Raw genomic sequence first — 13,430 nt, 5'->3', positions numbered from 1 at the left:
GTGTTCACCACAGCATGCTGGAGCTGTGTTTTCATTTCACCCAGGAGTAAAGGGCTGTGCTGATCTGGAGCAGGGTCATTCCCAACTGTCAGGAGCAATAGAGGAGGGAAAGTTGGCTGTGGTTTTTGCTCTGGGTCCAGCTCCCAGAGGCTGTGCAGATCCTGTACCTTTAAACAAAGCTAAGCTCATGAGCTATACTTGTGTAGCTATTGTCTTTGCTGCTGTTTTTGTTGTTAATACCTTGGCTGCTGCTAGTATGTCTGGTGTTTTTAGCATTGGAGCCAACAAAACAGCATTAACTGAACAACCTCAACACAGCAGAGGTTGCCAGGTTGAGAAACCCTCTGATGCTGGGAAACAAAGTCTGTTACCTGTGTTCGCTTAAGACCATGGAAACCCACACAGCCCTGTGGCTGAGTGATGAGGATGGTAAGTGAAAAAGTTAATGCCAGGTGCTCAGGCTTAATTATATTGTTTTGTAAACTACACCTGTCAAAGGTGAGAGTGAAAGCACTGGACAAACAGGCTACTTGAAAACATAGCATAGCTACAATGGGAGAAAACCAGTTGGTTATGTTGGGAGGTTTTTTTTTAATTGCTCTGAATTATTCACAATATCAATGGTTTCCTGTGACATCAAGCTTCTGAACATTGCTTGATTGCCATAAACTGTGGTGTATCCAATTTTCCATTCCCGACTACACCCAAGCCACATTTTGTCTGAGAAGCTGTGTCTGCCGAAGGCATGCACTGGCTGGCAGCTGAATAACTGATAGATGGGGGTAACACAGAGGCACCTGGTACTCAGCACTGGCATGGATGAATCCATGTGATTTTTTTTCATTGTATTTCCAGAGAAATGATGGTAAAACAACTAATGAGTCAAAGGGAGGAAATGAGAGCAGAGGCTAACAAAGTGTGTGAAAGACAGAGCTCTGTGGACTGCTCTGCCTGTGCCAAGAACTGGGGAGTTTCTATCAGCTTGGTTGGGAAAGTCGAGCCGCCAGTGTAAACTACTGCCTTGACTGTTTGTCTGTAAGCACTACTGCCCTCTTTTGGGTGGAATTAGACCTGTGCGCTTGTTTCATCTGCCAGCACACGCTGCTACATCGCCCGGGTGCAAGGAAGAGGGACTACTCCTGAGGCAATGCTGACAGGGATGCTCCCGTGAAGAGAGCTGAGCAGCGGGATGCTGATGCGCAAAGGCTCTGCTCAGCAAGGATGCTGTCCGAGAGCAGTGTAGCCATGGCATTACAGGTGTAGCCCATCAGCCTGTAACCATGCCCTGATCCTGTTACTCAGACAGGCTCCAGTTCCTTGGGTGAATTGTGACATCCAAGCTGCAGTTCCTTCAGGTGCTTTTCCCCACTTCTGGCGCTGTTCGGCTCCATCACCTGCTGTGCAACAGGAGCAGAAGAATGAGCAGATTTGCCTCCAGCCTTGCTGCAGGCAGGTAATTATGTCAGGTGTTGCATGCCAGTGCCAAGTTCTGCTGAAAACACTATGTCTGACTGAGATCCTCACTGTGGAGGCATCAAAACCTGTTCTGCTGTGGCAAGGTGCACCTTGAACAGAGCTCCTCCCCCCTCCTTTGTCCAAGTGTTTTGCTGGAGAATCTCTCCAGCTGTGAGCAGAGGCAGAGATACAGGATACGGGTCAACCAAATGGTTCAACATATTTGGTGAGCTATGTCCAGCAACAGTCAGTTCTTGTGGCAATGCTACTTGTCTCAAACAAGAGAACACATCCCTCTGAGAGCCCACTCATGCCCCCAGACATATCTGATTACACATAATTCAGCTTCCTCAGCTAGGACCATGACCGGTCACAACATGACAAAGTCCTTACAGTGACCTAGACATAAAATTTGAGTTGACGAGTGACACTTTTTTATAAGACCCACTGTTTCATTATGAAACTTTTGAGGTTGGAAAAAAAAAATCCCAAACAAATAAGAACATGTCCCTATTAAAGACTGTCGGAGCATTTTTATGTATCCTCCTTGTAGCAGTTGTGGCTGCGTGTAAAAGGCTAGCATGCCTTCTGATCGTGAGAGAGTGGCTAAAAAATATGAGTCACACAGTCAAACCTTGTGACTTGGTAGAAATAAGGAGGTCTCCTTAAAGGCAATTTGTGGAAGAATTGGAGAGAAACGCAATTTTTCAAGGTCAGCCAAAGGCTAATGAGCACTCTTTCATAGTGTGATTGTATTGCCTGAATTTCTGTATTTCAAAGCCAGTCTAACTACTTTATTGCTGAAGCACTGTAACTGAAGAGGCTGTAATAATATTGACAACTAATCCTGCCAGAATCTGAGATGGTATTCAGCATAATATGAAACATTTTCTCTTTGCCTGGACAAGTACAGAACAAAGAGTTAAACAAATATGTGGTTCCCCAGAGTACCACTCATCTTTCTTCCCGAAGGGCATGCGTACAGATGCTTTGTAAGTTGGGTTGTCAACAGTTGGGGCTTGTGGCCAGATTCACATGTTCTCCACCTTTTGCTTGTGAGCTGCAGGAGAGTCATCTCCGGAGGGACAGTTTTTCATAACTTAATTAGATTGGCGCCATTCGTGCAGCTACAGTTTCAGGTTGGCTCAGCTTTACTTCTGCTCCAGCTCTCCAGTTCAGGGGATTACAGTAGCACTGAAATTGGTTCTGAACTGAACATTTGGCAACTACCTCAGGTCAAGGAGGCAATTTGTGCTACTGCTGTTGCTAAATTAGAAATAAATAAATAATCAATGTGCAGCTCTTAATGAGAGACAAGAATGAGAGACAAAATATTTTTGCAGCTCTCCACTGTGAATGTACTTAAGAATATGTAGAATTTTTTTCCCATGAATGAACAACTCTAGTCTAGAGTTAATTCATTTTAGTTGGAGAAGAGCAACTGCATTATCTTAGCACAGTTTAGCACTATGCTTAATGTAGTGTAGCTTTAATCAGCTGAGAATGGGCTAACCCAACATCAGCCAAAGTATTCCCACTGGAGTTTCAGTGGTTCAACTGCATCAGTTTAGAAATGGATAGAAGAAAAATCACTGAGATTTTTAGCATGGAGACAAAATCCTTAGCCCTGACTAGCTTCATATTACTAAACTGCACCTCAAGAAGAAGAGATTTGCAAGCAGTGAGTGTAGACTGGAGGAAAAGAGTGCAGGCCACCTTTCCAAGCATTACATGCAAAATGGGCACATCCTTGCCTGCGACGTGCAGTGTTCCTTAGAGACCATCTATGAGTGTATCTGGGCTCACTTCCATGCACTGTGAGCCACAGATACGTATCCCCCACAATAGCCCACGTTGCCCCCACAAGCTTCTTAGTGCGGCTCGTGCTGCCTGTGGCTCCACTGAGGTGTTAAGGTTTTACCTGGGCAGCTGATAGCTGGGAAGCTCACAGTTGTGACTTCTTTACCAGATTCAGTGATGGATGACAGCCCATCCCCTACCATGCAGTTTTGAAGATGTCAGCTGATAAATGGCACTTTAGCAGATGACAGAGGAAATAAATTAAAAGGTATCTGGCAAACCTGATGCAAAGGAAGAAATAGATGTTTGCAGGGATGGAGAAAAATGGCCTCTACTCATAGAGTGCAAATAAGAGAGAAAAAGAAAGTGTCTTCATGTCTCTCCTAAAAGCAAAACAAAACACAGATGATGGTCCAGATTTTTCTCACAGAATTACAGAATTTTTGGGCTTGGAAGGGACCTCTGGAGATCATCTAGTCCAGCCGCCTTGCCAAATGGGGTTATATCACTTGGATATAAAGAATGCAATTAGACCTGGTTCTGTCTAACTCAAGATTTTTGTTGCTAAAGTTCTTCCTGCCTCAGTGCTTGCAGGAGTGGGTTTGCCTGTTTACTGAAGGTAGTGATTATTTTACTGAAGGTACTGATTATTTTATGACTTTTCATTTTCTCTGTGACATGAGCCATTTGTGAACTGGAAGTAACCTGTGAAAGCCAGTTAGTTGCTATTCTGCAATACTGAACAAATACTTTATAGAGTCAAGGGTGGGGGAGGGTGGAGGGCAGGCTGTGACCTGTTTGGGTCAAGTGTTTCAGTCAAGGTTTAAAATTTATAGGTCATTTGCTGGATCTTCAGAAACAGCCACGTGCATCATTAGCCCCAGTGCCTGAATTCTGATCTTTAAGAAGAGCCTGTTGCACTAATTTTTCTGTAGAGGACTTTCCTCAAAAGTAGAAAGACGTTTGGTGCTACCCAATTGCTTACCTGGCATACACCTGGTCTCCCTAAGACCATTTGATAATCAGGGGGTAGGAAGCAGGGAAGGGGTGAGGTGTTTTCCTCTAGAATGTATTTCAAAGCAGATGCTGAATTTAGGCACACTGAATCACTCCCTAAAGAAGTTTTTATCTTTCTCCATGGGCCAGGGACAAGCTAGGGAGACTGGCTGAGTGACTTGGCTGACTGCAGCTGGTGGTGTTTTTGAAAATTCTCCTTGATGAAGCCAATGAAAACATCAAGAATCAGAGCCATCCACAACCTCTTTAAGTAATTCATTCGCCCTTATTCTTAACACTTGATGCCAGCTCTCTCATTTGATCAGGTTTGAGTTCTCCTGCTTGAATTGTGATGGCTTTCTCTGCTCGATGGAGACAGATTTAGCAGGGACTGTTTCTGTTCTTCATGCAGAAATTGAGATGCCTTTGAATCTTCTTTGTGATTGTATAAATAAACCCCTGTCCCAAAGAGTCTCACTTAGATGCAGTTTTGCCATTTATTGTGTGGCTCTTGGCAGGTTTTTAACGCTCCTTTGGCAGTTGTGACTTGCAGCCACAGCCAGCACTCCAGAGCCAGAGAGCAAGGCTGCAGTGCCCTGATTGTCCCCTGCCCCCACCTTCTACTCCATTCCCCCTCCCACACTAAGCCCAGAGGAGAGGCATATTGACCTTTCCACTTACCTACAGCCCAGCCAGGTAGTAGACGGTGTTTCTGAAGCAGAGCATTCTGCAGGATGCCTCTTGAGACCCCCGTGGCACAGCTGTCAGGCAAACAATGATGCTGCTGAATTTTAATAGTTGTTTATTTCTTAATGGACTGGTAGATAATTTGCCTTTGCATATAAAATAATTTCCTTGCCACTTATTTCCAGTACTGAAGTAATAGGCAACTATTTCAGCTTTTTCTGCATCAACTTTACCAGTTTTGCTAGGATTAGTTTTGTTCTTAACATATTTTTAAACATTTTCTTCTACCTAAATATAGAAAGTCTGAATATTGAAGCACCATTTCCACAAGGCCCACAGCTTCCCTTAGTGCATTTCTGCATTTCACAATATCATTAATATTCTTTACTTTTTCCTCCTTGTTTGTTACTGATGTAGTTAGTAGTTTCCAGTTGCTGATGAATTTGAATGAGCTTTTAGCTTAAGCTTAATTGTGGAGGGAGGCAGATTGATTATTTCTCTTTTAGTTTTATTATGTCTGAACAATTTTCATTCATATTTTTTTCTGTTTAGATTTTTCATCCTAACTAATTTTGAAGGCAGTTTACAACAGCTTTGGGAAATCTTTTTGATACAACAGTTGGGTATATTAATCACTACTTGGAAATTTCTCTTTGCCTGCAGAGACTGTAATCACACCACAATGAATGGTCCTGACACAACCAGCGACTTTCAACCTAAATGAGGTCCATAGTAAAGTCATCTTCTTTGTGTAATTGCTGTGAAAATATTATCTGCTAGTTTTAGAAACCCTAGACTGTTTCTCAGTGGTATCAATGTAACCTCAAAAATATTTCAAACTGAAATCACCTGTAACAACCAATTTGTTTTTCTTTCCTGCATTAAATAAAAACAAACAAAAAAAAAAAAAAAAAAAAAAAAAAACCACACACACAAAAAAAAAAAAAACTGCTGAAGGACTAAATAAACTTTTCATTTTCTTTGGCCAAGTGATCCTGAGATGACCCATTATTTATTCTTGGGTTTTCTCTATGTGGTCACCCAAGTTCAAGATTTTTTGGTCTGAGTCCCTAGAGGGTGGAAGCACCCAAAACATATTCATCTTATTGCTTCTTCCATTCCTGATGAGATTACATCCTGGTGTTGGAGGTTTTTCAGCCAGCCTAATGTCATTTTTTATCTCATTTCCCCTTACCAGCTATACCAACTTTCAGAATTTTTATGTAGGCCTTTGAAAAATATTGTTCATCCTTGAGTTTATTATCAGATCAGTTTGCTTCATTTTTGTTATGCCAAATTTGAGATTTATACAACTAAATTAATACAGCTGAGAATAAGAGTTTGTCTTGCATTTATCTTTTAAAAATATTTTTAGTCAAATAAAACTATTATTTAATTACATAAGCTTTTAAGTGAAAAAAACCAAATATATGCTTTGTTTAAGAATAGCATAATCAAGTATTTTACAGATTTTTAGACCTACATGGGCATTTCTCTCATTATTTGTATTTTAAAGTCACAACAGAAATTACTGTTGTTCTTTTCTTTTACTAGTTAGCAGTTCCATGCAGTTGTTTCCATGTGCTCAATGTGAATAGGAAAACCCAACTTAAAAACTGTCTAGAAAAGGGAACAAGAAGTTGTGTGTTTCTTGTGGAGGCTGTGTCTGTAAAAGTTTCACCAGCCATCTCTCCAAATTGTATGTTTCTAGTGAGGGCTGAAGTTTTTTGGAAGTAATGTGTTTTGTGTCCATTGTTGTTGTTGTTTTTAATCAGGTTCCCATTAGAAGCATGAGAATGTTTTTGTTTTCCATTATTTTTAAAATTGAGCCAGATATCAAAATCTGAAAGTCCTTTGCCAAGATAGGGCTTCCCTTTTCATGCAATTCTCTGGTTACTTCATCACGAGTGCCCAAGGTGAAGCCATGAAAAGAAGACAAAAGTACAAATGCTACAAAATGAATTGTGCTTCTCATTGTTCTTGTGGTGCTTTAACCTCTGGAAAGTAAAGCCTATAGGTAGTGGGTTTACAGTGATTTCCCTTAAACCTGGCTTTGGCTGCCTTTACCATAGTACCTGGTGAGGGCCTAAGCACCTGGGCTCTTGGATGAATCATCTGCACGGGCTTCGGAAGTAAACCTTCCCAGTGAAACAGCAGCAATATCCGGACTGGCCATCGGTTCCTATTCTGTTCAGCCTCAGCTGATATATTTCATATGTTTTTGTAGCTGAAGCTGGGCCAGGACTTCTCTAGCTTTGACAGGAGCGCTAAATGAGAGCAGGGAATTTTATGTGCCTCTTCCCACAGCATTCCAGTGACCATGCAGGAAGTCATTGATCAGTGGGATTTAGGCAACGTGCACAAGAAAGGTATATGTGTGTGGCCCAGTGGCCTCTGCAGCATATTCTGTGATGACACCAGCCTCTGATTCAGTAAATGGAGGGATAAGAGCCGAGGTGGTGAGACACACACACCACGGCTGGGCTGCATCTCTGTGGCCGAGCCAATGCAGTGTGGGCTGTTTGAAGGCTGCTCTGTAAGGCTGCGTGTTTCCTCCTAACTCTGTGCTTTAGATGTGGTAATAGGAGAGTGATTTTCCTGGGAAATTGCTTAACGTTCTTTCACAAACAGAGGGCAAGTTCCCTGACCTGGTGGCTCATCCTACAGGGACAGAATCTGACCTCTCGTAGATAGCTTAGTATTGTTTGATTGTCCTTATCTGTATGGCTCCTCTGTGACGTAGCCCAGGAGAAGAGCTGAAAGACCATGCCATCTCTTCACATGTCTGATGTTCAGGCTATGCAGCACTGGGATGGTGAAGGAGCTGGTGTTCCTACACACTGACCCAGAGCTGTTAGCAGTAATGGTTTTGCAGAAATGCAAATGGTATTTCTGACCCAAATGTCATTAAACTCATTCCTAGGGCAAGTTTACTGACCTTACTGGACTTGCATGGAAAGAATATTTATCCTGTTGTCAGAGATGCTGTGAACATAGAGCACACTAAAAAAAATAATTTTAAAAATCAATAAATGTATGTAATTTCTCTGTAATTTCTTTAGAGCATTAGAATTGCTATGGAAAGGTCTTCCAGACCTCTACATGCATACATTGTACCAGGAGCTGTTCTACTGTAAAGGAAACCTCATTGCAGCAGTTTGTGTGCATTAGCAAGGAGGATGACAATTTGATTTGTCATCTTTTCTGTGCCTCAGTGTCTTTATTTGGCCACATTACATGGCTTGGGGTAGGATTCAGCTGTGGTGGGGTGAACAGGAAAGTGGTTGATGTCAGTTCAGTGGCTCTGTCATTGCATGACTCGGAGCATAAATTAATGAAGTAAATCTGTTTTCCTTCTCTCTCTCTCTCTTATCTGTGATTTTCCATATACAAAGGAAATGAAGAGGGGGAGTCAGTGAGAGGTTATCATTCAATGATGAGACCGGCTGTGGAGAAAAAGATGCTACTCCTTCAGCAATCCCAAATGTGCTCCCAAATCTCAGAAGAGCTGAATATTTCAGCTGAAAGAGTCAGTCATGAAATAATCTTCTCCCTGGACACCAAAATAGTTGTCACTATTGTACAGCATCAGCAGCCAGCTGAGCTGGATGGGGGCAGCCTGTGCAGAGCTAATGTTTCAGTCTGTCCACCTGCAGCCCAGTAAATAATGGCAAGGATAGTTTACAGTTACAGAGGGATCAGAATTGCTGGCTGAATGGTCACAATCCAAGAAAATGTGTTTTAATTTAGCTAAATGAAAAGTAATACATCTGGGACAAAAGAGTTCAAGCTGTACCTACAGGACAGGAGGCTCTGCCTTGGAAAACAGGATTATGGGGTCATTGTGGTAACTGCCTCCACAATAGCTGCTGGTTCCATGGGGTAAGAGAGCTCAGCTGACTCTGGGAATGTAGAAGCAAATAATAGAACTTTGGGATGGCGGAAGCATCATCAGGAGCATCCCTGGGCTGCAGCACCAGGTGGTGGTCTCACCATGTCCACACCTCAGGGATGGTAAAATCACCTGTAAATGAGGTTGCCTTTATAGACATATCTGAGTGCAGCACAGGACAGAAACTCAGAAACTCTCCAGCATGACTGTGTAAAATTTGATTGGAATTATCATCTCTCAGTTCTTAGTCCAGTTCCTTTCAGGGTGGTGAAAAAAAAAATCGACATTTCCCTCAATTAGGTTATTGATGCAGCTCTGCACTGATACAGTGATGGTGCCCAACCTTCAGCTTTAAGGGTTTGGGGCACAGGTAGTGTTTTGTTGAGTATCTCTGGAAGCACTGGATATAGATGGGCCAAATGCTTTGGAGCGGTGAGATGATGCAATATATCTCTCTCCCCTTGGGACCTGCCTATGGCCCTGCCTGTGCTACTTCTGTGAGGATTTACTGAGCATTGTCCTGCCTCAGAATAACCTGCCAAAATCACTTGGTAACATTGCATGAGCCAGTTCCCCTTTGGTCTTTTCTAGTCTTCATACGTGGCACCAAGCAGCTTTGCTTTCAGAGAACTGTGGTGTTTTGGTCTGTCTGAAGCCTTCAGGCTCAGTGCTGGTGGAGCTGAGCAGCACAGGAGCTCTTGCCAGTTGCTGACAACAGGCTCAATTTGAACTGTGAGATCTGGGAGTCAAGTCATGATTTTGTAGAAAGCATCAGGTCATATCAAACAACAGGTCTAAGTACACAGTTTCCTCTGCAAATAAAGATATGAGATCTTAAAATACATGGAGAGAGATCAAGGCCACCTAGGGACAGGAGTCCTATATTATTATCATAATCTTCATTATCATCATCACCATTATTATTATTGGTGATGTTATCTTTGATCTCTCTGTTGTCTCATTTGCCGCTTCTGGAAGGCGAGGCAGCAGTTGGCTTTCCCAGCCTTCCTTTCCATCAAGGAGCACAGAAAGCACATGCTAAGGCAGAATTTAAGTCTTTGCACATGGCTTCATCCCACCACAACCACAGAATGGCCTCACATACAGTTTGCACTGCAACTTCTATTTGAACTTCTCCAGCTTCTCCAAACCCCACCTTGGGCTTTGATCTGCACTTTAGTAAGAAGAAAACCAGCTGAAATGAAGGGATCTGACTCTTGCTTCAGATCTTCCCAAACTATGGGAGTGTGCCTCTTGCACAGCTCTGTTCTGAGCCCATCTCTAAATATAACCATAATGCAATAAAATGGACAAAAAAACCACCCCAAAAAACTCCAAGAAATATGTCCAACAGTGGTTATTACCACAGTTACATCACAGCAGAAGCAGGTGCAAGGAAATAAGCCTCTCAAAAGTTTCTATTCAGGAGGGAGATGACTGAAGAAAGCAGAAGGAAAAGAGGAAGGCAGAGGTAAGGGTAGGAGTCTGGGGACAAAGTGGAAGTTGTTTCTCTTGGGATGTGGCCAACTTAGTAGCTGTCCAAACCCAAGAGATGTCTTGGATGCTCCCTCTGTTACTGTCTTTGCTATTTCCATTTTAAGGCTGCCTGCTAGCAGAGTGCGTGTCCAGTGTTGCATTGCCCTCTGAATGCCCTATTGCCTGGAACCCCCACAGAACTGTGCTCAGGCCTGATCCAAGAAGACACACGTTCTTGCGAGCAGATTTTGCATAAATTTCAAGGAATCCTTCAAGGACTCATCAGCTTAAATAATTCTCTCTGCCCCAAAACTATGGGGAAGGAAGGGAAGTGATTATGGGAAAGCTCACATTCCTCCAGCAGCTGCAGTCACTTTGGGTGGGATTCATCTGACTAAACATAGAGCCCTCCATCTGAGCTAGTCACATTAGGCTCCCTTTATGGAGGAGAATATGGGGAAGTGTAGACACAGCTATGAGTCACCTCTCCTCATTTCAGTGTCTAGAACAGGTCAGGAAAATCATGCCCATTTCTCTTCTTTGCTTTTAAAAGGATCTGCAATGAAGGGGCCAAGTGTAGATCTGTAAAGTTAGACAAAACTCATCCTTTATCTGGTGTCCAAACCAAATGATTTGATCTGGGACCAAAGGGCCAAGCTATGATGAGGGCATTGCCAGCAAATGCTGAGTAACCACAGCAGAGTGGGATAAATTGTCTCACCCGCAGCTTATTTCAGTGTGGGAGAGGATGCAAGGAGTGCAGTGCTGGAGAGGAAATGGCCTAAGAAAAATGCCTATAAAAGTCACCGTGGGATGTCACCGTAGTGCCAAGACTATGTTTATTTTGAACCAGATCAGGTACCTCTGCTTTTCTGTTTGCAGGCAAAAGTTACTGCACTCCTGACACCACTGCAACTTTGCTGTGTGACCAGTTACTTCCCCCCTCCCAGCCCCTCTTTCCTTCCCACTTCTCCTTTCCAGACTTCAGTACAGCAGGCCCATCTTCAGATCCCTGTGGAGCATCAGGGGGTGCTGGCTCAACTCTACTGTGTCCTTTTCCCAGACGCCTGGTTTCATGCTGAGTTGTGTGTCAAAACAGAGGAGCATTTCCCATGCAATGTGTGCTTCAGGGACACGTAGGGAACGGAAGTGCAGAGGTTGCCAGAAGCAGCAATGAAGTTATGTTGTTATCTGATGAGAAAAGTGATGAAACAATAATGCTTTTGAGCATGTCATGAACCAGCTCCTCTCTTGAGGGTTTTGTGCTGAGGACCCTCAAGACGTTATGAATATCCATGGCTGTAACCTATGAATAAGAGTGTGAGGCATACACAGAAGGTAAATAAATAGTTAGACAGAGCTGCTTCAAGCCCATTTCCCCTCCCACTCTTCTCTCTTTTCTTTTCTTTTCTTTTCTTTTCTTTTCTTTTCTTTTCTTTTCTTTTCTTTTCTTTTCTTTTCTTTTCTTTTCTCTTTTCTCTTCTCTTCTCTTCTCTTCTCTTCTCTTCTCTTCTCTTCTCTTCTCTTCTCTTCTCTTCTCTTCTCTTCTCTTCTCTTCTCTTCTCTTCTCTTCTCTTCTCTTCTCTTCTCTTCTCTTTTCTCACCATTGAAAGACAAACAAAAGCTTAAGTGATGTCATGTGGCAAAGTATTTGTAAGTTCCTTGCTGCTGCATTCCAATATGCAACAAGCCTATTTACTAACACTGTTTTTTTTCATTCACCAGAGGTGACGTGCAAGAATTATGGCAGTGCCTAGCAGAACAAAGCAGAGTGCAGAGGAGACATGAGGCTTTTCAGATCTACTGTAACTGTAGATCAGTTACAGCCTAACCTGCAGCTCATGCATGGGACAAATGCCATGTTCCCAACTCCCTGCTGTAGGTTGCTGGCTGACAGAGGAGGGCTGGTGCTCTAGAAGATTTTAATTTCCCTCCCAGAAAAATAAAAAATCAGAAAAGTGAGTTAATTTGCTTAAAAATAGACAAACAAATGAACATGTGTGTATATGTATATATTTGCACCTGCACATGATGTATTTTGGAAAGACTTAGAGAGAGGAAGTCTTCAGAAGCTGATATTAGAGATTGCTTTTCTTTAGCTGACAGGCAGAACTGTGTTTCTGGTGCCTTTAAACCTGCCAAAGGATTTAGTATCAAGGCAGCTCCTTGCTCTGTGCTCTGATATTTCTGGGAAAGCTGGCTGGTAAATAAGGAGAGGTATGTTCATTAAGTGCCCTCACTTGGAGTTAAAGGGCCAAGCATGTTTCTGTTCCTCCTCCTTCACCCTTCTACAAGAAGCTCACTGGGGATAAATAAAATGGTTAAAGGTGCTGGATGAGAAAATAGCCTGGTAATTCCATTACCCCCATGGTGGAGTGGCTGCCGGTACAGCCCTGGGTGAATTAATGCTGGTTCCTGTTCCCTCCCACTGACCACAATCCCTCTCTGGGACAAAGAGCCATCTTTGCTTCTCATTCACTAACACACTGGCTGTGTGATTTGTGTGTTTGAGCCAAGAGGCCTGACCTGCTCTGTAGGATTGAAAAAAGCTCTTCCAGGTCACCTTCCTCATCAGAGATGCTAAAGCATGGGATGGGTTTCCCAGGGATCCTGTGTGCCTGCACCCCATGGTTCCATTGGTACTAAAGCCTATTAATAGAAGTAGAGGAAAAGATTGGAAGAGGAGAAGATCCCTGTTCTTTCCTGGCAGTGCCTAGCTCTGCTTGGGTGTAGACCTTTCCTCAGCTTAGTGCATCACCTCAGTCCTTGTGCACCACGTTTTCTATCTATCATCTCTACTACATGGATAGTACCATGCACATATATATTTTTTTTTGCTTCAGAAGGCTAAGAGTCCACCACACAGATGAGCCCTCTGTAGCACTCATACAATCTGTTTACCTCACATTGAAGCTCCTAAAATTTTCTCTTTCTCATCCCTTTCTTCCAGCAGTATGGGTAAGAAGCTTTAAGCTTTCCCGAAGGTGATGAGGGAGAAACAGCTGAAACCATGGATATGCCTCCTCTACCAAGAGACAGATCCAAAAATGTTTCACTGTTTCAGTCCATGGAAAAAGAGAGCTGGACTGGACCCTGTGCAGCTCTGGGCTCGCAGTGCTCCAAG

The 13,430-nt window shown here is 43.0% G+C and overlaps 1 long non-coding RNA gene across 2 annotated transcripts; it reads left to right on the top strand.

The window, feature by feature from the left end:
- Window positions 1-1,268: 1,268 nt before the first annotated feature.
- LOC135300515 (uncharacterized) lies at window positions 1,269-12,268 on the top strand. 2 transcript variants are annotated; one of them, XR_010362348.1, is made up of 2 exons: window positions 1,269-1,453; window positions 12,032-12,268. It is a non-coding gene; the product is annotated as an uncharacterized LOC135300515 (long non-coding RNA). The 2 variants fall into 2 exon arrangements; XR_010362349.1 differs by having other exon boundaries at window positions 1,269-1,681.
- The last annotated feature ends 1,162 nt before the right edge of the window (window positions 12,269-13,430 follow it).

Source organism: Passer domesticus, chromosome 1, assembly GCF_036417665.1.
Source record: "Passer domesticus isolate bPasDom1 chromosome 1, bPasDom1.hap1, whole genome shotgun sequence".
In the NCBI taxonomy this organism is placed as follows: Eukaryota; Metazoa; Chordata; class Aves; order Passeriformes; family Passeridae; genus Passer; species Passer domesticus.
Note: the sequence above shows the minus strand (reverse complement) of the source record. Positions and strands in the feature narration are given on the sequence as shown.